The 23,867-nt window shown below is 42.5% G+C and overlaps 1 long non-coding RNA gene and 1 pseudogene across 5 annotated transcripts; both read left to right on the plus strand.

Annotated features, from left to right (window-relative positions):
- The first annotated feature begins 9,127 nt into the window (after positions 1–9,127).
- On the plus strand, positions 9,128–10,956 carry LOC118121406. 5 transcript variants are annotated; one of them, XR_007032595.1, is made up of 5 exons: positions 9,132–9,154; positions 9,467–9,485; positions 9,613–9,709; positions 10,510–10,701; positions 10,802–10,956. It is a non-coding gene; the product is annotated as an uncharacterized LOC118121406 (long non-coding RNA). The 5 variants fall into 5 exon arrangements; XR_007032594.1 differs by having other exon boundaries at positions 10,571–10,701; XR_007032596.1 differs by having other exon boundaries at positions 9,133–9,154; positions 9,467–9,523; positions 10,571–10,701.
- Positions 10,957–11,966: 1,010 nt separating this feature from the next.
- LOC124851562 lies at positions 11,967–16,778 on the plus strand (annotated as a pseudogene).
- The last annotated feature ends 7,089 nt before the right edge of the window (positions 16,779–23,867 follow it).

Consider the following 23,867-nt stretch of genomic DNA (forward strand, 5'->3'; position numbering starts at 1 on the left):
TGTTTTTATACTTTATTATATTCATAATAAATGTTTTTCTTTCACAAAATGTTTTTCCATTAATGCGTATAAGTGACTCGCCAACTCACTGTCAAGAACCCTATATCTTTCAGTAACTTAGCTAACTATCTATATGGTAATTTTGGTTATAGTTATTAATTTAATTGTTAATCAGAGTTCCAAATTTGTAGTTAGAACCTTTATGATAATTTAATCAATAAATTGGCCATTCTCACTTCCTTTGAAGGGCAGGCCCCGAGGTAACTTGTGAACCACCTTTAAAGTTATTATTTAATATTAATAATTAAATATTAATATTTAATATTTTTATCTTGATAACCAAATTTATTGAATGCCGAAAGGCACACCATTTTATGGTATCACGTTTGATGCATCATGGCACAACATTATGATCTTAAAGTTCCTGGATTCACGTCACAAATTGATTTAGTTCAACACAAAGTTAAACACATTGAAATCACTTTGAGTTTAAAATCAGAGTTTTGTCTTTGACACAAAAGATCAAAATCCCTGACTAAAAATGGGACGTTACTTCTGCATCAGCTGCAGAGCGGTGGTTGTCACTTTTGACCTACAGGTGGCGCTGTAGTATAACAGCAGCACATCCTGTGTCAAAGCCTTTATATTCAGTCTATGAGTCAAACACATGGATCATTTCCTCGTGACAACTAGATATCGAGAAGAAAAAATGATTCCCAGAGAGAAAAGTCCTGTTTCTACTTGGTTCTGGGTGCTTTAATGCTCACACAAACATCCTTCCACCCGCACTTCACTGGAATCATGACTCTGCTTTTCTTTCCTTGCAAACAAAAACAGGTGGAAACATCTCGCCCTTTGGTGCAGGTAAAAGAACAAAATCACCAGTTTGACATCATGGAAACAACCAGAAGAAAAGTGAATGAGACATTTATGCATGAAGAAGAGTCAAGAAGAGCACAGCATCTTTAAATCTCAGAGGAAACTTTGTACTATATCACAGAAAACAAGGATTTTATACAAACGTTCTGTGCTCTAACACTGCAATGTGATTGCCGTGTGTGTAAAACCATAATAACTAATTAATCTCAAACCAATTGTAAACCAGGTTGTAATTTAAGAAATGAAATGCCAGTGTATTCAGATGCATAAGCTCTGTGTGTTGAAATCTGCGATACTCTGAGTTCCCGTAGCAGGAGGGAAGAAGCGGTGACTACATAATACTCTGTTCCCAATATAGAGATGGATCAAAGGAGCTAAAGAATGGAAAAAGACTGAAGTTTGTTGTCCCAGAATTAAATCTAAATATAAAGGAAAGAACAGCAGATCACAGTATATCCAGTTGAGATGTTGGCACAGTAATGGCATCACAGTGATAGAGCAAAACGAGATGAATCAGCATTGAGACCAGTATGTAGTCATCCCACACAGCAGAGCAGATACACTGTATGAAACACACCAGACACTATTCAGACGAGCATCACACACAAACAGAAGTCCGGTCTGTGGATCCCAGCTCATCACTACACGAGGGCAATGAAATGGACAAAACAATCTTCAAACAGGAGAGAGTCATAGAGGAAGCTTTCAGTGAGGCCCAAGCTAAAGCAGGAATTAGAAGTAATATCATGACTCACTGGAAAAAACCATGAGGGAGGAAAAGGATCAATGATATGAAACAAAAAACAAAAAGTGGGATGAATGAAAACAATGATTAAAACAGCAGAGAGCAAACAGTCATATCAAGGTGAAGATGAGGACTCACAGGATTAAACACAATAATCATTTAATATCATCCATCAGTGTGAATGTGTCTAGGGAAGAAAGTAATATCAGGAATATAAAGAGAAAGAGAAAAGCCACAGAAGCAGCTGAGGGAAATAAAGAACTAAAGAATCTGGTTCAGTATTGAGGAAGGCAATATAAAGTCGAGTTTTGAAGAACTGGATCAATGAGGAGGATTTAAGTTGAAGGGAGCTTATCACCTTCATGTATTTCCGCAGACCAACACTCAGCACAGTAGGGGCGCTAATGCACCTTAGCCTCAGGTGCCACCCTCCATGACAGCAGAAGAAGATCCCGGAGCAGTGGTCCCATACACCTGCAGCACGTGAAGCTCATCACCAGCTGATTGGAGGAACTCAGGGGAGGAGCTACACGTCACTACAGCAATAGCGTTTTAACAGAGACTTTCTATTTGAACCAGTTTCACACATGAAGCGAATTGAACGTGTTTCACACTGACTCACAGATTCCTTCCTGCTCAGAGCCGCTCTCTGAGTCGGTCACTTAGCTCTCTCCTAAGAAGTAGCATCGGCGTTGACTCCATTGGTCCAGAGTGTTGTTGCTTTGTCAGCTCAATAACGGAGCTGTTCTAATTCTTCATATCTTATTAATAACCAGTAACGGCTTCATTGTGTTTGTGTCTATCAGCATGCTAATACATATGTGGGCTGAACCAGTGGTATAAAGTAATTAAAGATGCACTGAGTAAAGTACAGATATCTTACCTGAAAGTGACTCCGTAAAAGTTAAAGTCACTCTGTAAGAAATGACTTGAGCCAAAGCCCTGAAAGTCGCTCATATTAAATGGCTTAAGTATCAAAAGTATCTGGTGTTTGAAATGTAATTAAGTATCAAAAGTACAAGTACAAGTACCAAAATTAAAAATGCAAAGTGCTTTTTATAGTCTGTACAGACAATAAAACCAACCCAAAATGTTCTCTAGGCTTTATCAACTGACTGAAAATTATAACAAAAATATATATACTGTATAATTTTACACATTTTTACCCTTGTGATGCTGAGTCTCGGGCCGTATTGGACGAGTGCATCTGAACTTCTGGGGACAAATAAGCAGGAGAAAGAGGTTAACATTTATAATTTATATTTAGTTTTTTAACCACGTCTTCTTCTATCTCAGCCTCACTGTTTGACTTTCATGAGCCACAATGTGAGGAATTCATCTGCATGGATTTTACACAATATTTTGAAAGGCACATGTGAGAATGCAAATGTAATGAATGTCTGTTGTTGTGATTTTCTGACATTTTCCGCAGCATCCTGGTAAAATGTCAGCGTGAGAATTCAGCGGAAAATGTCATAATTAATATTGTTAATAATAATAACAATTATAAAAAAATAATAAATATAAAATCCTGATGATACATTATAGCAACTTATTTAAGAGGACAGTAAAAATGCTTCTTCATCAATTTGTTATTTGGATAATTTACGCTTTATACGTTTTTTGTGATTTTCTTTAAAGGTTCAGTGTATTGAACACCCCCCCTTCCCTCTCCAAACATGAGAGAGAACCTGTGGTACCTTCTAGTTTTGAATCTCAAAAGCTTTAGTTTGTCCAGTCTGGCTACTGTAAAACATGGCTGCCTCCAGAGAGACTTGCCTGGATGTAAATATGGTATTTAAAACATAAAGGCTCACTCAGGTCAAGAAAACTATAATTGTACAGTTTAGATGAAACTTGTGAAAAACATCATTAGGATTGTGTTATATTCAGTCTCTTTTTCGTCAACAGATCCTTCACCCAAATCTTGGCACACTGACCTTAAATATTCAGTTGAAGATGTTTTCAGAGTTCCAACAATCTGCTCTGCTTTCACATCAGAAACACAGAGTTCTGGTGAAGTAAAGAAGAATAGTGAACATTGAGAAGTTCTATGACAAATGTTCAGAGTCAGTTTCTTCCAGATAAATATGTCAGGAAAAATCTCAGAGCAGAGCTCGTTGTTAGAAAAACAGCTGGAAAAGGTCTGGAACATTCTAACATGTGACGGACGTGAAACTGAAGAACAAACATCTCAGGATGAAGAAGAGGAGCCGCACACGAGAAGACGCAAGACGCCAACTTGGAAACACGGTGGAGGTTCCAGATCTTATGATGAGGGCCGACGCCTTGTGTGGGGATGAGCTGTAAACAACAACATCTGATCTTCCACAGCAGAGCTGACACACAAAACCTGCCCCATGCCCTACAGGGCCCGCCCTCGCCCTGATGTTCCCACATGTTCCTGTTTAAACGAGTCGACCCGACAACCTGCTGCTGCTGCTTCACAACACTAACTACACAACATGTCAGGACGATAGTCTCACATTTGTAGGGAAAACCTGACCCACCTGCAGAATGTCTCCTCCGAGTCATATGACAGCAGTTTTCCCAGTCTGGTGTCTGGGGAACTTCTTCAGCGCGTGACAGGCTCTTCAGCTCCGACATCTGGCTACGGACTGGGGACCCCCGCCAGAGTCCCGTGACCCAGCGGGCACGCCTTCACCATGGTTAATTTCGACTGTGAGGGGAAAAGATTTAACTCAGGTGAGTCTGAGAATAAAGGTGACAAGGAGAAAACGAGACTCACACCTGGAAACTACATTCAAATTTGATTAGATCCTGATTTTTATTTGGATCTGCACCAAAATTGCACCTTACAAATATCAGTCCTCAGTAAGCGTATGTCTTTCTGTTCTTTAGCTGCAGGTATTTGATTTGTTTTTAGTATTGTGGATCATTTTGACTAATCGCAAAGAGCTTTGTAATACTTTTTAAATCGAGGCTCCGACGGACTTCGATCTTTCTTTTAGTCACATGTGCTTTAACTTCATCTGAAATGCAGCAGACAGTCATGCACACTGATTGGATGGACTTACACAGGTAATAAAAGCCAATGTTCACTGGACCTGAGCCCAAAAGACTTTGACTTGAAATTAGATCCTGAGACTGAAATGTGAGTTCACGCCTGAGCTTATAAACGGAACGAGCCAAAACAGAGAGTTCTGCCTCAGAGATGCTTCAATTAAGATTTAGTCTCGCGAACATCAGCCAATGTTTGTAAGTACAGACACACACACACATAACACACACACACACACACACACACACACACACACACACATACACACACACAGCCACAAAGTGGCCTCGACTGCCTCTGGTGGCTGGTTACAGTTTAGGCTATGGACCTTAATTACTCCGAGTTAGCAGCTGGTATTTCGGCTTCATTCCTGGATTGTGGCGAGGAAGTGGAGATGCTATCCATCTTTATTGATTTCAGTTCACGGACGACGATCAACACATCAATACTTTGTTTTTTTCTACATAAAACCGTTTCGTCGCCGACACGAGCTCAACAGATCGAATCCCACGCGGTGCCTGAAGAGGGCGCCACAAGCCTGCGAACGCGATGCGAAGCTGTAAGTTCTCAAATTCAGGGTCACATCTCACGCCACGTCGAATCTTGAAATGAGCCAGTCTGGTATATGGAGGATTTCCTCTTCGTCAGCTAGCTTGTCCGGCCCTACTTCTGTTACTTCAGCAAACAGAACTGCAGTTTGAATGCTCCCTTGTTTGGGTTCTTATCAACGTACACCGTCAGCTGTCTAGTTGAGTTGAAGCCGGAGACTTAAGTTTAAAAGTTATAAACATCAGAGGTTCTGGTCTCATTGATCGCCGCCGCTTTGTTGCTTTGAAACAGTTCAGCTACCGAAGTGCAAAAGGATTGTGGGATAGGTGTCTGCTGTGCAGATTTGAAGGAGCCTTGAAGCGCTGTGAAGGAACCACCTTCAGTCACAGCCTCTGTGCAGCTTCAACTGTTCTTACTGATCAAGTTCAGGAAAACAGAAATGATCCGTCTCCATCTTTCTCCTTCATGTTCTTCTCTCCGTCTCCTGGGTGTAAACATCAGATCTGTGTAGTGCTGTTCAACAGGATTTGAGGAGCCCAAAATCTGAGAGTGGGAGATGTAATGACAGCAGAGTTCAGAGCAAAAGCTTATGAGTACCTGGCCTCAGACAGGTGTTGAACCTAACGGACTTGATGGTGTTTTAACAGAGCAGCCGACTTCACCTCTTCTTCTTCCTGCTGCTGTTTAATCCAGTTTCTCCTTCCTCTCTCATCCGTTAGAGGACGGAGGCCATGTAGTGAGTGAGTCATCGCTCGAGGATGTTGGTTGCTTTGAGGAACTTGTACATGTTAGTTAAGAGAAAAGATAAAGCTCCTGAAGCTCCTGAAACACTCCCTAGTGATCCACACCTTACCTTCCCCACACACTCCCACTTACACATACAATGAATGTTACTTATTTTACTGGATGCATATTTTTGACTCTGCTGTAATATTGCAAATTTCACATTGTGGGACAAATAAGGATTATCTTATCTTATCTTATCTGCCTCGCCTCGCCTCATCTCATCTCATCCATCTCATCTCATCTCATCCAATTCGCTCCAATTTTCAACATTTTCTACAGATTTTCTAATTCATGCATGAGACCTTCTAGTTTCTCTTTTTCCCCATCATGCACTCGCCTCAAAACAAACAGTGTGAGACCATGTGGCCCTCCCTGGTCGATGAAGGAGCCATGCTGAGGCCTCAGGGAGCCGCCTGCTGCCTCACACAGAAATAAAGTTGATCTATAATTCAGGCACGAGAAGCTCAGCGGCTTGAAATCTCAGCGGTGGAGAGAAGAAGAAAACACACTCGATAACAAACTCCCCTTCTCGACACCCGAACATGACGCAACTTCACTCTCCACTCCAGACAAGCAACTGGTTCTCGCCTCGGGTCCAGCTTCCGAGATTTTGGCTTCATGTTTTTTCAGACGAGAGGAAATAAAATATTCATGTGCATTTAGATTTGTATTTACTTAATGTTTGTGTTTGTAGATTAAGATCACAGAAATATTTAAAGGCTCAAAATGAACCCTTCATATTCTGAATTCTTTAGTAGTTTTATTGCAGTTTATTCCAGTTTTCTATTCTGTAAGGTCTTTTTTCCTTAAGGGCTTGTTAATATAATTCATATAATGTTATTTGTTCATATAATTTACAGCCTGATTTATAGAAACATTTTATTCAAAAACTGTATATATTCAGATTTATAATTACTCAAAGTGATGAAAAGAGATACTAGTTTTATTTTGTATTATTTACTCTTTATTTCCTATGTAGGATTAGGTTTGATAGAAGTCAGTTTTTTTTGTTTTGCTGATTGTTGTGTTTGCATGTTGTTGTCCTGTTGACTTATGAAAACTAATAAATATAATGGGAAAAAAAGAGAAAACTATTTGCTTTCTCTGTGATAAAGATCCAGAGCATCGTTAAAAGCTCTGGATAAATAAACACCACTGTTATTATTATAATAATAATAACAATAATAATACAACACATCCAAAATCGCCTCTAAAACCTTTGACTCTGATATATCGTCAAAATCATAAAGGAATTGGCAAAAAATGTGCTTAAATTGAAATTACTTCTATTTTATTGCCCATCTTTAATTATTTTATAACTAATATAATTCCCATTTTACACTCTCGTTGTTGTTCTCTAATCTCTTCACCTCTTTTATTCTGTTCTTCTTTAATGGGAATATTAGTGTTGATAAGTTTGTTTTACCTGCTCATCAGCATCCTCCTCAGATTCAGATTCACCCTATCACAAGTCCAGAGGTTTATCACTTTCACTGATGAAACTGATGCAGAGAACACACATCTTCCTCTTCTTCCCTCTTCTTCCTCCTCTTCTCTCTCCTTCTTCTTCTCCGTCTTATTCCTCCTTTCTTCTTCTTCTTCTTTCTCTTCTTTCTTCTGAATACAACTCTCAGTCCATCTCTGTGTTTGTGTCACATCACTGAGAAAAGAAACAGCTGCAGCTTCCTCCTGTCTCTCTCTCTCTCTCTCTCTCTCTCTCTCTCTCTCTCTCTCTCTCCTTTAACACACTGCATGCGCTGATGGTTGTTTCTGTGACGTGTTATCGCCCAGCGGTTGATTCAAATCTAATAATCTTTATTTAAAGCTGCCTTTACACACACAGTAATAATAAGTTTGAAATGACCTCGAGCTTCTTCTCAGTTTATTAATATTCTGTGTCTCAGCTGAGATTTAAATATTAAATTAAATCCCAGGCCATCAACTCATCAGTTTTTTAAAATGTACTCTCATGTTTCTCTCAACCCACAGAGACACGTCTGGCTGCCAGCTCAGAGTTTTTAGTTTCGCTCAGCTGACACAACATTCAAGTTTCTCTCAACAACTCAACACGGAAATAAAGAATGTCACAAGTCGTGATGGTGCATGAAGCAATAGATGATGTGTTTATTTTACTCATTTATTGGTCCAGATTTCATTTTCTGTTTTATTTGAAGAGGAAAAACAGTAAAGTAACAGAAAATGAGGTGAAATGATTTAAGCGCTGCTCGGTCTCATAAAAGCAAGAAAACACTAACAGCAGTTTTATGTCTTTAATATTTTGAAGAAAGATCTAAACACACTTAACTTATTGGTCTCACATCTGTAAAATGAAGTTTGTTCATTTTATTTGTAATTTTTTTTTATAAAATGAAAATATTTTTAGGAACCAATTTAAAAGAACAACTCTGGATTTGAAAAACTAAAACAATTTACAACTGCCACTCATTCTCACATTCTTGCCAGTCATGCCTTGAGGAGGGCTCCACCAGTGGCCAGACTTTGGTCTTACATCTCAGAGTAGATCTTTCTTCACCTCTTTAATGAAATGTCTTCAAGCTGCAGAACCAGCAGATCAAAGTCATTTATCTTTGTTTGAACATGATGTTGTTAGCAAAGCTTATGAGGCCTGTTTAAACATCATGAAAACTAACATTGTACGGCTCAGTCCCAGAGACGCTCACAGTCAGGACTCAGTGTTAAAGTGAACATCTGGATTCAGATCCTACACCGTCCATTATTAACTAAATACATGATCCTAAGTTTGTCATCGACATCATAACCATCACAATAAAACATGAATGTATGAACTGGACTTTGAACTGGGTGGTTTCACTCCTTATCTTCATCACATCTGTTCATCAAGTGTTTAATAACAGAACGTGTTTTCACAATCATACGTTACAGTCCCCTGAGCTTGTGTGTGTGTGTGTGTGTGTGTGTGTGTGACTGTGTGTGTGTGTGTGTGTGTGTGACTGTGTGTGTGTGTGTGTGTGTGTGTGTGTGTGTGTGTGTGTGTGTGTGTGTGTGATGTGTGTGTGTGTGTGTGTCACTCAGAGTCACATGATTTCCAGTAACTGCCGAGCGGAGGAGGAGACAGTGAAAGTGAAAGTGAAAGTGTTCAGACTTGTTCTCACGACAAGGTGCAGAGGCAGGAGACGTGAAGTCTGAGGCTGGTGAGTGTTCAGCAACATTTATATTATTCATTCATAATATTTTACTGTCACTGACTCTGAGTCAGTTTTTCTACTCGTGGACTTTAGAGAGAAGAAGATTCAGGATGAACTTCTGTCAGTCAATCAACAGTTTGACTCAACGCTGTGATTGGCTGAGTCCAACACATTAAACTTACAACTGTCTCAGGTTACCGTGACAACAGGGACACAGTGTAGGAGCGTTGACTCTGTTATATTTGAAGAAACACTGAGTTTACTACCTGGCTTCATTGTGTGTGTTTGAGCTCACAGTGTTTTTCACTGGATCCCCAGAGACAGATGTGAACAGCAGGTCTGGAACAAAGAGCCTTCAAAGGACTAATTCACAGAGTTAACTCACAGTTTCACTTTTTATCTTCATCACATCTGTTCATCAAGTGTTTAATAACAGAACGTGTTTTCACAATCATACGTTACAGCAGTGGTCACCAACCAGTGGAGAGTCTTCACTGTGGATCCCAGTAAAGCTCTGGACTCACTGGCTGAGGTGTGAGGAACATCGACCTGCAGAGCCAGGTACACACACACACACACACACACACACACACACACACACACACACACACACACCACACACACACACACACATATATATATATACTTTATACTGGTTTTGTGTGAGTTTTAAAGTGAATATAAAGTTGAAGAGCTTGTGTTTGACCTTCATTTGGGCACAAAGCCATAGAACTGGGTGGAGATACAGAGTGCTGCTTCAAGCTGCTGACTGATGTGCTCTCAGTGTTACTGTCTATAAAGTTCTGTAATTCATTTCCAGCCTTTATGACGTGAACATGATACGAGATGTTGAGTTTCCTTCTCTTAGTGGCAGGGGGTTGAAGGACACATGAACTTTTACAAGCTTGTATTGATTCACTTTAATGTAGTTGATTGGTCTGAGTGTAGATTAGGAAATGCTCAAGTTGCAAAAATGCTTTTTTATTCAACGTTTGTTTATGGCTATGCAGGTTTATTGGTGGATTTACAAATGACATAAACCAATATTACATGAAATTAGTATCCAAAAATAATGGAGGCTGAGAGAGAGAGAGAGAGAGAGAGAGAGAGAGAGAGAGAGAGAGAGAGAGAGAGACACTTCCTTCCTGAGGTTTCTGATGTGATCACTGTATTTCCTTGTATATAAGAAGTCCTGTGTACTCAAATAAATACCAGTACTACAAACTATGAAGCCCTGCATCTATTTCACAATAAAAACATTTAAAAATTGAAGTCGACAGAAACGCTGGAGTGCTTTTATTTGGAAATGGGTAGGCTACAGGAAGTGTTGCAAATATTTGTGTTTGTGACGTTTTCAACAGATAAACATTGAAACTGGTGTGAAAGGTCATTTAACTGTGTTCTGCTGTAAACTGAGCGCAGAACGAGAAGGAAATAGACCAGACCTTGAACATCTAGAAGAGCAGCGTGGCCTGAACCACAACTGAGCCGCAGCCGGCCCGGTGTAACATGGACGAGGACATTTCAGAGCAAGTTGGACCCTCACACACAAAGTAAGAGACCTGCTCCAAACATGTGAACCTCCAAACTGAATCCTCAGAGAATGAACCAGTGAATGATGTGTTCTGAATAAAAACATGTTTGTGTTTGCAGAGGTCAGGACCACAGACTGAGAGCAGAGTCTCCAGGGTCCAGCTGTGTGTCTCTGAAGAGTGACATGTCCATGGATCCTCCTCTAAACTTCAGTAATGAACCTGGACCCTCACACACAGAGTAAGAGACTGTTTCTACTGTGACCTGCTCTGAAGAGGATTTAGTTTCCTCTAGTGTGGCCCCTGCATTAGGACACAGCTTCATTGAAGTTGGTGACTAATCTCTCAGAATCACTCAAAGAGCTCAGACCTCCACCAAGAACCAACACGCTCCTTATGAAACCACTTTGAGATTCACTAGAGACTCATTTTGATTTGGATCTGCACCAAATTCCACACACTGGTAAACATCAGTCCTCTGAGCATGTCTGTGAAAGAGGAACCCCCGATCTGGTTCACAGACCACAACCTTCCACCAAGTTTACTGGTAATCTCTCGTTTTTTATAATCCCACTAACGAACCAACCAACACACAAACATACTGGGTGAAAACAAAACCTCCTTGACAGAAGTAATGACAACCTGTGACTGTGACATGTGAGTTATCAGGAAATGTCTTCACAGAGAGAGGAAGAGGAGGCATGTTTCTGAGGAGGAGCAGTCGTCCTGCTGTGCTTCATGTCAGGACGTCCTGAAGGATCCAGTCTCCACTGGCTGTGGACACTGGTTCTGCAGACAGTGCATCACCTCATACTGGGACCAGTCTGGTTCTTCAGGAGACTCCTCCTGTCCCCAGTGTGGACAAAGATCCAGAACAGGAGCTGGAGCTCAGACAGCCGGTCAGAGCAGCACTGTACATGTGTCTGCTGATGTCTTCACTTCTGACAACAGCACATGTTGTTTTATTTTGTTCCTTCATACAGCATCAACATTTAACATCGTTATAAAAGCACAAAGTTAAAAAGCTTTTATTTTCTGTAGTTTTTCTGTATCTGATGAAAACAATCAGCAGATTCTCAGATTCTGTCTCTGACATTGTTTCTTGTCTTTCAGCAGATCGTGGTCTGCAGGAGGTTTTAGATGAACATAAGCTCAGTGTGAGGAGGAGATGTGAACATGTGACTGAAGGAACTGATGAAACAGGAAGTAGAACCCTCCTCAACAGGATCTACACTGAGCTCTACATCACAGAGGGACAGAGTGAAGAGGTTAATACTCAACATGAGGTGAGGCAGCTTGAGACGGCTTCCAAGATGAAGAGCCTCCACGACGCTCCCATCAAGTGCCACGACATCTTTAAAGCCTCAACTGACCAGCAGAGCAGCATCAGAGTCGTCCTGACCAACGGCGTCGCTGGCGTTGGAAAACCTTCTCGGTGCAGAAGTTCACTCTGGACTGGGCCGAGGGTTTAGAAAACCAAGATGTGGGTCTGCTGACTGTGCTTTCGCTCAGGAGCTGAACCTGGTGAAGGACCAGCAGCACAGTCTTCTCACGCTGCTCCGTGTTTTCCATCCAGCGTTACAGAAGCTCACGGCAGAGACGCTGTCTGTAAACCTTTGTTCATCTTTGACGGCCTGGATGAAAGCAGACTTTCTCTGGACTTCAACCACAGGGAGCTTGTGTCTGATGTCACACAGAGGTCATCAGTCAACGTGCTGCTGACAAACCTCATCCGGGGAATCTGCTTCCTCGGCTCGCCTGGATAACCTCCAGACCTGCGGCGGCCAATCAGATCCCTCCTACATGTGTTGACAGGGTCACAGAAGTACGAGGCTTCACTGACGCCCAGAAGGAGGAGTACTTCAGGAGGAGATTCAGTGATGAAGAGCTGTGCAGCAGAATCATCTCACACATCAAGACGTCCAGGAGCCTCCACATCATGTGTCAAATCCCAGTCTTCTGCTGGATCAGTGCTACAGTTCTGGAGCACATGTTGACCACAGACCAGAGAGGAGAGCTGCCCAAGACCCTGACTGACCTGTACTCACACTTCCTGCTGGTTCAGACAAAGAGGAAGAACAACAAGTACGGTGAGGGACATGAGACGACTCCACAGCAGCTGACGGAGGCTGACAGGGACGTTCTTCTGAAGCTGGGGAGGCTGGCGCTTAAACATCTGGAGGAAGGAAACATCATGTTCTACCAAGAAGACCTGGAGCGGTGTGGTCTTAGTGTCACAGAGGCCTCGGTGTACTCTGGAGTTTGTACTGAGATCTTCAGAAGAGAGTGTGTGATCTTCCAGAAATCAGTCTACTGCTTTGTTCATCTGAGCGTTCAGGAGTTTCTGGCTGCAGTCTACATGTTCCACTGTTACACCAAGAGGAACAGAAAAGAACTCAACAACTTCTTGGGGACATATGGGAACACATGGGGTACTTTCTCCCTGGATGACCTCCTGAAGAAAACCATGGAGAAATCCCTCACCAGTACAAATGGTCATCTGGACCTGTTTGTTCGCTTCCTTCACGGCCTCAGTCTGGAGTCCAACCAGAGAGTCTTAGGAGGCCTGCTGGGTCGGACAGGGAACAATCCAAAGATCATCCAGAGAGTCATCAACAACCTGAAGGAGATGCAGAGTGATGACATTTCTCCTGACAGAAGCATCAACATCTTCCACTGTCTGACTGAGATGAACGACCACTCAGTTCATCAGCAGATGCAACAGTTCCTGACGTCAGAGAACAAATCAAAGGAGAAACTCTCTGAGATCCACTGCTCAGCTCTGGCCTACATGCTGCAGATGTCAGAGGAGGTTCTGGATGAGTTGGACCTAAAGGAGTTCAAAACATCAGACCAGGGTCGAGGAGACTGATCCCAGCTGTGAGGAACTGCAGGAAGGCTCTGTGAGTCCAGACATGATCAATAACATGTTCAATCAGTGGAGATGAGTCGTTCTTCAAATACACTCAGTGTTAAATGATTCTCATTGTTTGGGCAGCATGGTGTTGCAGTGGTCAACACTGTTAGTGCAGCCTTTCTGTCTGTGTGTGTGTGTGTGTGTGTGTGTGTGTGTGTGTGTGTGTGTGTGTGTGTGTGTGTGTGTGTGTGTGTACCTGGCTCTGCAGGTCGATGTTCCTCACACTTCAGCCAGTGAGTCCAGAGCTTTACTGGGATCCACAGTGAAGACTCTTGTGTGTGTGTGTGTTCCCACCCTGCGTTTGTACGCCACCACCAACCAGTGCAGTGTCCGTCCCTCCAGGTTCCTGACATGTTGACTTCACAATAATATGAGGTCACTGTAACCTTTGACCTTTGACCACTGAAATCTAATCAGTTTCTCTTTGAGTCAAAATGTGAAGAAATCCCCGAAAGACAGACTTGAGACATCATGTTCAAAAGGCCATGAACATGTTCTGTGACCTTGACCTTTGACCTTTGACCCCCTGAATCTAATGAGTTCCTCTGTTATTCTGAATGAACGCTTGGACCAAATTTGAAAGGATTCTCTTGAGGAGTTTTTAACAAAAAGGGGATTTACCAGGGTGAGGGTCACATGATCACGTTTTGTATGAATGTTGTGTTTTCTGATTTAATTCTCACAGATTTGATATTTTCTTTAATTACAGACTCAGTGGTTGTCGACTCTCAGAGACTCACTGTGAAGTCGTGGTCTCAGCTCTGAAGTCAGACCCTCACATCTGAGAGAACTGGATCTGAGTGACAACGAGCTGCAGGACTCAGGAGTGAAGCTGCTGTGTTCTGGACTGGAGAGTCCAAACTGTCGACTGGAGACTCTGAGGTCCTTAAATCCTTCTTCACTTTTCAGACTTTCTTTCTTATTGGGTCATTATTTATTTAAATTGTCTCAGTTCTGCTCTGCTCACTGTCCCTTGGTCATCTGTCACTCACCCAGCCTGTCAGTCACGTCCACCTCATCAACTCCATTCACCTGCACTCACCTGCTCCTGATCACTAAGAAAGTGTCAGTAAATAACATGTGGACTGAGGCCGAGCACTCGTCCTCCTCAGGTTTTCAGAATAAGACACATTCTTATTGAAACACGTTGGACAGTTGATAAGTATAGAAACAAACAGGAAGTGACTGTCAGGAGCCATCCCTACTTTAAACAGTGTTTAATTACACAAACCTGCTCAGTGACCAACACACAGAGAAGAAGGAGATGAATGAAACAATGGTCCAACATGTCTGATCTGATATTTATCTTCAGGTCACAGACTGGACTGAGGTCAGCAGCATGTTGAGAGTCTGTGTTGACATGATGACGATCCACAACAACAGGAGGACACATTCAAATATTCATATTTCTTTATCCAGGTTGATTCACTGCAGACTGTCAGAGATCAGCTGTTCTTCTCTGGCTTCAGCTCTGAGGTCAAACCCTCTCATCTGAGAGAACTGGATATCATATCTATAAAACCATTTATACACAATTTATCTCATTTAATTCTAATTTAACTTGAATCCATTCATTCATTAATTTGTGACATTTTAAATATTCAGCTACTTGTTAAAACACTGAGTTTAGTTCTGGATTTCCTAAACTGATCTGCAGGACAGAGACCGGGTCCAAATAATCTATTTGTACTGAATCAGGACTCGTTTTTAGTCCAACATGTCTGATTTCATATTTATCTTCCATGTTATGAGTCTGTGTGACATGAATATGTGTCTGTTATTTTCACACATGAACTCAGTTTAATTTACAGTTAAGTTTTATTCTTTATCCAGGTTGAGTCTCTGCAGACTGTCAGAGATCAGCTGTTCTTCTCTGGCTTCAGCTCTGAGGTCAAACCCCTCTCATCTGAGAGAACTGGATCTGAGAGGAAACGACCTGCAGGACTCAGGAGTGAAGGAGCTGCTTGATCTGGAGCAGAGTCCAACCTGTCGACTGGAGACTCTGAGGTCAGTAGATGGTTGGAGTCAGTCCACGCTGCTTTCATCAGTATGTTACTAAACACAGTCAGTATCACAGATCCAGGGTCTGTGCTACCAAGCAGGATTTGTGGTTTTCAGGTTAACTTCAGGTTTAGTTTTTCAGTCCTACGAGCTCGGCCACTTTTAACGAGGTAAATCACCATGGTAACTTCTGATGAACGGCTAACCTGCTCCAGGTTAAGTTGGAGATCAACCCGTATTGAAGCTCCGCCCACTGACCACAGTGACTCTCCACTGTTGTGTGGTGCACTCTCCTTAAAGGACGGATAAGGGAAGTTTAAATCAACGTCTGGTTGGTTCAGTTGATCTCTAACTCACCCAGAACATCTCAATCTCTCCAGACTCATCCTGTCACCAAAACACCAGATGCACTCAGTCAGCTTCCTGAAGATAGGTCCATGTGTTTCTATTGAGTAGTGATGTCAGAGGTTTCCACCACAGTGTGTGTCCTCAGAGACAGTGTGAGTCAGTGTGTGTCCTCAGAGACAGTGAGACAGTGTGTCCTCAGAGACAGTGTGTGTCCTCAGAGACAGTGAGACAGTGTGTGTCCTCAGAGTCAGTGAGACAGTGTGTGTCCTCAGAGTCAGTGAGACAGTGTGTGTCCTCAGAGTCAGTGAGACAGTGTGTGTCCTCACCATGGTAACCAGGAGCTCTTTATACAGAGCAGAACCTCTGCTGAGGTCCATCTGTCTCATCTGGTCCCAGTTTGTCAGAAGCAGATGTTCATCAACACACAGTGAAACATGTCTTCACCTGTAACAGCAGTAAATCCACCTCTCAGGTGTCCACTCTGCACTTTGACATGCAGAGGAAACACACTTAGCTCTTAGCGTGTTCATTCCAACACGTGAACATGAAGCAGAGAGGAAGCTGCTCCACCTCTGAACAGGACTGAAGTCCCTGCTGCTCTTTCTACTGGATGTGCTGCATCACTGACTCACAGCTGATGAAGTGAGTCTCTGGAACACTGATGTCTTCTTCTCTCAACAGATGGAGGTGGTGATCTTTGTGGAGCTGAGTGTGAAGAGGACAGTGTGTGTGGACGGAGGCTGAGCTGTGTCCTGAGGATCCAGAGGCTGAAGCAGCAGCAGCTTGTGTGTAGTCTCCAATCTACACAACCCCTAATCTGCATGTGTTTGTGAGATGAAGCCGGAACACGGGGAGAACATGCAGACTCCACACAGGAAGACCCCATCTGAACAAGATTCAAACCAGCAACCTTCTTGCCCCGATTGTGTTTATTCACATGAAGAATGTGTTTATTGAAATGACACAAGCAGAATATATAAACCCTCTATAAAGAGTCACATACAGTGTATTTAAGTTTGTCTTTATTATTGTCCCCTTTGTCCCTCAGTATGTCTCCATGTGTGTAGAACCACATTCTGTGTATATGTTTGTTTATGATCTTAAAGTTCCTGGATTCACGTCACAAATTGATTTAGTTCCACACAAAGTTAAACACATTGAAATCACTTTGAGTTTAAAATCAGAGTTTTGTCTTTGACACAAAAGATCAAAACTCTGGACTTAAAAATGGGACGTTTTCATTTCTGCATCAGCTGTAGGAGCGGTGGTTGCTTTTCTACTTTTGACCCACAGGTGGCGCTGTAGTATAACAGCAGCACATCCCAGTCAAAGCCTTTATATTCAGTCTATGAGTCAAACACATGGATCATTTCCTCTGTGACCAACCAGATCTAACGAGAAGAAAACATCTCAGAGAGAAAAGTCCTGTTTCTACTTGTCTCTGCTTTAATGCTCAATAAACATCCTTCCACCGACTTCACTGGAATCATGACTCTGCTTTTCTTTCTTCTTGCAAACAAACAGGTGGAAACATCTCGTCCTTGGTGCAGGTAAAAGAACAAAATCACCAGTTTGACATCATGGAAACAACCAGAAGAAAAGTGAATGTCAAACATATAGTATGAAGAAGAGTCGATGAAGAGCACAGCATCTTTAAATCTCAGAGGAAACTTTGTACGATATTTCATAGAAAACAAGGATTTTATACAAACGTCCTTGTGCTCCGCACTGCAATGCATTGCCTTGTGGTGTGTGCACCATAATAACTAATTAACTTTAAACCAGGTTGTAATTTAAGAAATGAAATGCCAGTGTATTCAGATGCATGTATTCCTGTGTGTTGAAATCTGGTGATACTCTGAGTTCCCGTAGCAGGAGGGAAGGTTAAGGACTACACATAATACTCTGTTCCCAATATAGAGATGGATCAAAGGAGCCAAAGAATGGAAAGACTGGGTTTGTTGTCCCAGAATTAAATCTAAATATAAAGGAAAGAACAGCAGATCACAGTATATCCAGTTGAGATGTTGGCAATAGCAATGGCATCACAGTGGACAGAGCAAAACCAGATTAATCAGCATTGGCATCAGTACAGTCATCCCACAGCAGAGCAGATACACTGTATGAAACACACCAGACACTATTCAGACGACATCACACACAAACAGAAGTCCGGTTCGTGTGGATCCCAGCTCACTGAGCATCGAGGGCAATGAAATGGACAAAACAATCTTTCAAACAGGAGAGAGTCATAGAGGAAGCTTTCAGTGAGGCCCAAGCTAAAGCAGGAATTAGAAGCAACATCATGACTGACTGGAAAAACCATGAGGGAGGAAAAGGATCATCGATATGAAACAAAACAAAAAGTGGGATGAATGAAAACAATGATTAAAACAGCAGAGAGCAAACAGTCATATCAAGGTGAAGATGAGGACTCACAGGATTAAACACAACAATCATTTAATATCATCCATCAGTGTGAATGTGGCTCAGGGGAAGAAAGTGTGGAGCATCAGGAATATAAAGAGAAAGAGAAAAGCTACAGAAGCAGCTGAGGAAATGTTAAACCTAAAGAATCTGTTCAGTATTGAGGAAGCGAAATACAAAGTTTGAGTTTTTAAAAGAAACTGGATCAATGAGGAGGATTTAAGTTGAAGGGTTTTTTATTTGTCTTCATGTATTTCCGCAGACCAAACACTCCAGCACAGTAGGGGGCGCTAATGCACCTTGAACCTCAGGTGCCACCCTCCATGACAGCAGAAGAAGATCCCGGAGCAGTGGTCCCACACACCTGCAGCACGTGAAGCTCATCACTCAGCTGATTGGAGGAACTCAGGGGGAGGAGCTGCTACACGTCACTACAGCAAACAGCGTTTTAACAGAGACTTTCATTTGAACCAGTTTCACACATGAAGCGAACTGAACGTGTTTCACACTGACTCACAGATTCCTTCCTGTTCAGAGTCATTTCCTCTGAGTCGGTCACTTAGCTCTTCCTGTTAGCGTTAGCATCGATGTGTTGACTCCATTGGTCCAGAGTGTTGTTGCTTTGTCAGCTCATTAACGCAGCTGCTCTAATTCTTCATATCATTATTAATAACCACACTAACGGCTTCATTGTGTTTGTGTTCAGCAGCGAGCTGCTAAATACACAGTGTGGGGCTGAACCAGTGGTGTATAAAGTACTTGAAAGAAGTACTTGAGTAAAAGTACAGATATCTTACCTGAAAGTGACTCCGGTAAAAGTTAAAGTCACCTGTAAGAAAATGACTTGAGTCAAAGTCTTAAAGTCGCTCATATTAAATGTACTTAGGTATCAAAAGTATCTGGTGTTGAAATGTACTTAAGTATCAAAAGTACAAGTACAAGTACCAAAATTAAAAATGCAAAGTGTTTTTTATAGTCGATACAGACACAAACCAACCCAAAATGTTCTCTTCAGGCTTTACGTCAACTGACTGAAAAATTATAACAAAAATATACATATACTGTATAATTTTACACATTTTTTACCCCAGATGCTGAGTCTCAAATAGTATTGGACGAGTGCATCTGAACTTCTGGGGACAACAAGCAGGAGAAAGAGAAGTTAAACATTTATACCTATATTTAGTTTTTTAACCACGTCTTCTTCTATCTCAGCCTCATCAAGTTTGACTTTCATGAGCCACAATGTGAGGAATTCATCTGGCGGGATTTTACACAATATTTTGAAAGGGGCAATATGTGAGAATGCAAATGTACGAATGTCTGTTGCTGCATTTTCTGACATTTTCCTGCAGCCTCCTGGTAAAATGTCAGCGGGAAAATGTCATACTAAAATTAAGTCATGTAATATTAAGTTACTAACAATAACAATTATAAAAATAATAATAATATAAAATTCTGATGATACATTATAGCAACTTATTTTGAAGAGGACAGTAAAATGCTTCTTCATCAATTTGTTATTTGACACTTTTTACGCTTTATACGTTTTTTGTGATTTTCTTAAAGGTTCAGTGTGTAGCTGAACACCCCCTTCCTCCAAACATGAGAGAGAACCTGTGGTACCTTCAGTTTTCCTTGAATCTCAAAAGCTTTAGTTTGTCCAGTCTGGGCTACTGTAAAAAACATGGCTGCCTCCGTAGAGAGGACCTGCTCCTGATGTAAATATAAAGTATTTAAATATAAAGGCCCATTCTAGGGTCAAGAAAACAATAATTTGTACAGTTTAGATGAAACTTGTGAAAACATCATTAGGATTATGTTATATTCAGTCTCTTTCTGTCAATAGATCCTTTCACCTAAATCTTACACACTGGACCTTTAAATATTCAGTTGAAGATGTTTTCAGAGTTCCGAACAATCTGCTCTGCTTCTTCACACGAGAAACACAGAGTCTCTGGTGAAGTAAAGAAGAATAGTGAACATTGAGAAGTTCATGACAACAAATGTTCAGAGTCAGTTTCTCCAGATAAATATGTCAGAAAATGTGAGAGTGAGTCGATGTTAGAAAACAGCTGGAAAAGGTCTGGAACATTCTAACATGTGACGGACGTGAAACTGGAAGAACAAACATCTCAGGATGAAGAAGAGGAGCCGTACACGTAGAAGACGAAGACGTCCACTTGGAAACACGAGGAGATTCCAGATCTTTTGGTGATGAGGGCCGACGCCGGTGTGGATGAGCTGTAAACAACAACACTGATCTTTCCACAGCAGAGTTTATACGTCATGTCCGGCCTCCTGCTGCTCTACAGGCTCCGCCCCTCGCCTGGATGTTCCCCACATGTTCCTGTTTGAACGAGTCGGACCCGACAACCTGCTGCTGCTGCTTCACAAACACTAACTACACAACATGTCAGGACGATATTATCCCGACATTTGTGTGAAAACCTGACCCACCTGCAGAATGTCCTCCTCCGAGTCACATGACAGCAGTTTTCCCAGTCTGGTGTCTGGGAACTTCTTCAGCGCGGTGGAGCACAGGCTCCTCTTCAGGCCTCCGACATTCACATGGATCAGACCCTCGTCAGAGTCCCGGTGGACCCAGCGGGGCACGCTCTCCTTCACCATGGTTACCGACTGTGGAGGGGAAAAGACGCAACTCAGGTGAGTCTGAGAATAAAGGTGACAAGGAGAAAACGAGACCACACACCTGAAACCACATTCAAATTTACTAGATCCTGATTTTTATTTGGATCTGCACCAAATTGCACTCATAAATATCAGTCCTCAGTGGTTGTGTGTCTTTCCTTGTTCTTTAGCTGCAGGTATTTGATTTGTTTTTAGTATTGTGATCATTTTGACTAATCGCAGCTTTAAATACTTTTTAAATCGAGGCCTGGACGTGACTCTGATCTTTTCTTTTAGTCACATGTGCTTCTTAACTTCATCTGAATGCAGCAGACAGTCACACACTGATTTGATGGACCACACAGTGTAAATAAAAGCTCAATGTTCACTGGACCTGAGCCCAAAAGACTTTGACTTGAAATTAGATCCTGAGACTGAATGTGAGTGAGCCACGTCTGAGCTGAGTAAACGGAACGAGCCAAAACAGAGAGTTCTGCTCAGAGATGCTTCAATTAAGATTTAGTCTCGTTTAACATAAGCCGATGTTTGTAAGTACACACACACACACACACACACACACACACACACACACACACACACACACACACACACACACACACACACACACAGCCAAAGTGTCTCGACCGCCCCCTGGTGGCTGGTTACAGTTTAGGTCATGGACCCTTAATTACTCCGAGTTAGCAGCTGGTATTTTGGCTTCATTCCTGGATTGTGCGAGGAAGTGGAGATGTGTCATCCATCTTTATTGATTTCAGTTCACGGACGACGCATCAACACATCAATACTTTGTTTTTCTCTACATAAAAACTGCTTGTCGCTCGACACGTAGCTCAACAGATTGAATCCCACGTGTGCCTGAAGAGGGCGCCGTTGCTCAGTGAACGTTACGTAAGCTGTGTTCAAATTCAGGGTCACATCCTGCCGGGTCGCCGACAAAGGCCGAACGGAAATGAGCCAGTCTGGTATACGGAGGATTTCCTCTTTCGTCGCCAGCTTGTCCCGCCCTAACTTCTGTTACCTAGCAACAGAACTGCAGTTTGAATGCCCCTTGTTTTGGGTTTTATCACGTACACCGTCAGCTGTTCAGTTGAGTTGAAGCCGGAGACTTAAGTTTAAAAGTATAAACATCAGAGGTTCTGGTCTCATTGATCGCTGTCGCCTTTGTTGCTTTGAAAACAGTTCAGTCACAAAGTGCAAAGGATTGTGGGATAGGTGTCTGCTGCATTTGAAGGAGCCTTGTGTCGCTGTGAAGGAACCGACCTTCAGTCACAGCCTCTGGTGCAGCTTCAATTGTTCTTACTCATCAAGTTCCAGGGAAAACAGAAATGATCTGGCTCCGTCTTTTCTCCTTCATGTTCTTCTCTCCGTCTCCTGGTGTAAACATCAGATCTGTGCAGTGCTGCTCCGACAGGACGGAGGAGCTCCACCCTGAGAGTGAGATGTAATGATGTTATAGTCTGTGAGTGTGCGCTGCAGGAAAGGGCCTCGTCTCAGACAGGTGTTGAACCTAACGTGGACTTGATGGTGTTTTTAACAGAGCAGCCGGACTTCACCTCTTCTCTTCTTCCTGCTGCTGTTTAATCCAGTTTCTCCTTCTCTCTCATCCGTTAGAGGACGGAGGCCGATGTAGTGAGGAGTCATTGCTCCTCGAGGATGTTGGAGCGAAGCTTTGAGGAACACCTCAGTGATCCACACCTTACCCCCCCCCCCACGTTTTGCATAATGCTCTCTGATGTGGTACGTCCCATTATTAGCTTTTATTCCACTCATATTTCGATATTTTTCTTACACTTACACATAATGAATGTTACTTATTATTTTTTACTGATGCATATTTTTGACTCTTGCTGCTGTAACATTGCAAATTTCCACATTGTGGGACAAATAAAGGATTATCTTATCTTATCTTATCTTATCTTATCTCGTCTTATTTCATCTTATCTTATCTTATCTTATTAAGAGACATAGACGCACCTACCACCTTCTTTTTTAACCTGGAGAGATCCGTGGCCCAGGGGAAGCAGATGGTGTGTCTCCGGCTGCCGGGTGGGAACCTAACATCGGAACCAGCCGAGATGAGGAGACACGCGGTGGATTTCTATACCGACCTGTTTGGGGCAGAGGAATGTGACGGGGAAGCTGTTGCCGATTTGCTGCAGGACCTCCCACAGCTGAGTCCAGGTGAACGAGACACCCTGAGCTCCGACATCACTCTGGAGGAGCTGACCACTGCAGTGTCACAGACGGCTGCAGGCAAGGCACCAGGGTTGGACGGATTACCGGCAGATTTTTTACAACATTTCTGGAATATTATGGGACAGGACCTGCTGAATGTATTGAAGGAGTCGTTTGGGAAAGGAAAGGTTCATTCCTGTTTGCCACACTGCAGGCTTTTGGTGTCGGGAAGCACTTTCTGTCCTGGGTGAAATTATTATATAATGATACGTGTTGTGTGGTGAAGGTGGGGGGAGGGCTGAGCAGACCTGTACCAGTCAAAAGAGGGATCAGGCAGGGATGCCCCATCTCAGGCCAGCTGTACAGCGTGGCCATCGAACCTCTCCTGTGTCGGCTCAGGGCTCGGCTGAAAGGCCTGCGTCTGCCTGAGCTGGCTCACAGCCCCCCTATAATAGTATCAGCTTATGCTGATGACGTAAACGTCCTTGTCCAAGGTCAGGGGGACATCCAGGAATTAGAGGGCAGTCTGGCAGTATATGAGAAGGCTACGACAGCAAAAGTGAACTGGGAAAAGAGTGGGGCCTGTGTGATTGGTCAGTGGGACGCAGGGAGAATACCCCGTCTCCCTGGGAACCTGACCTGGGGAATAAGAGGGTTAAAAGTCCTC

Source organism: Hippoglossus stenolepis, chromosome 3 (genome assembly GCF_022539355.2).
Source record: "Hippoglossus stenolepis isolate QCI-W04-F060 chromosome 3, HSTE1.2, whole genome shotgun sequence".
In the NCBI taxonomy this organism is placed as follows: domain Eukaryota; kingdom Metazoa; phylum Chordata; class Actinopteri; order Pleuronectiformes; family Pleuronectidae; genus Hippoglossus; species Hippoglossus stenolepis.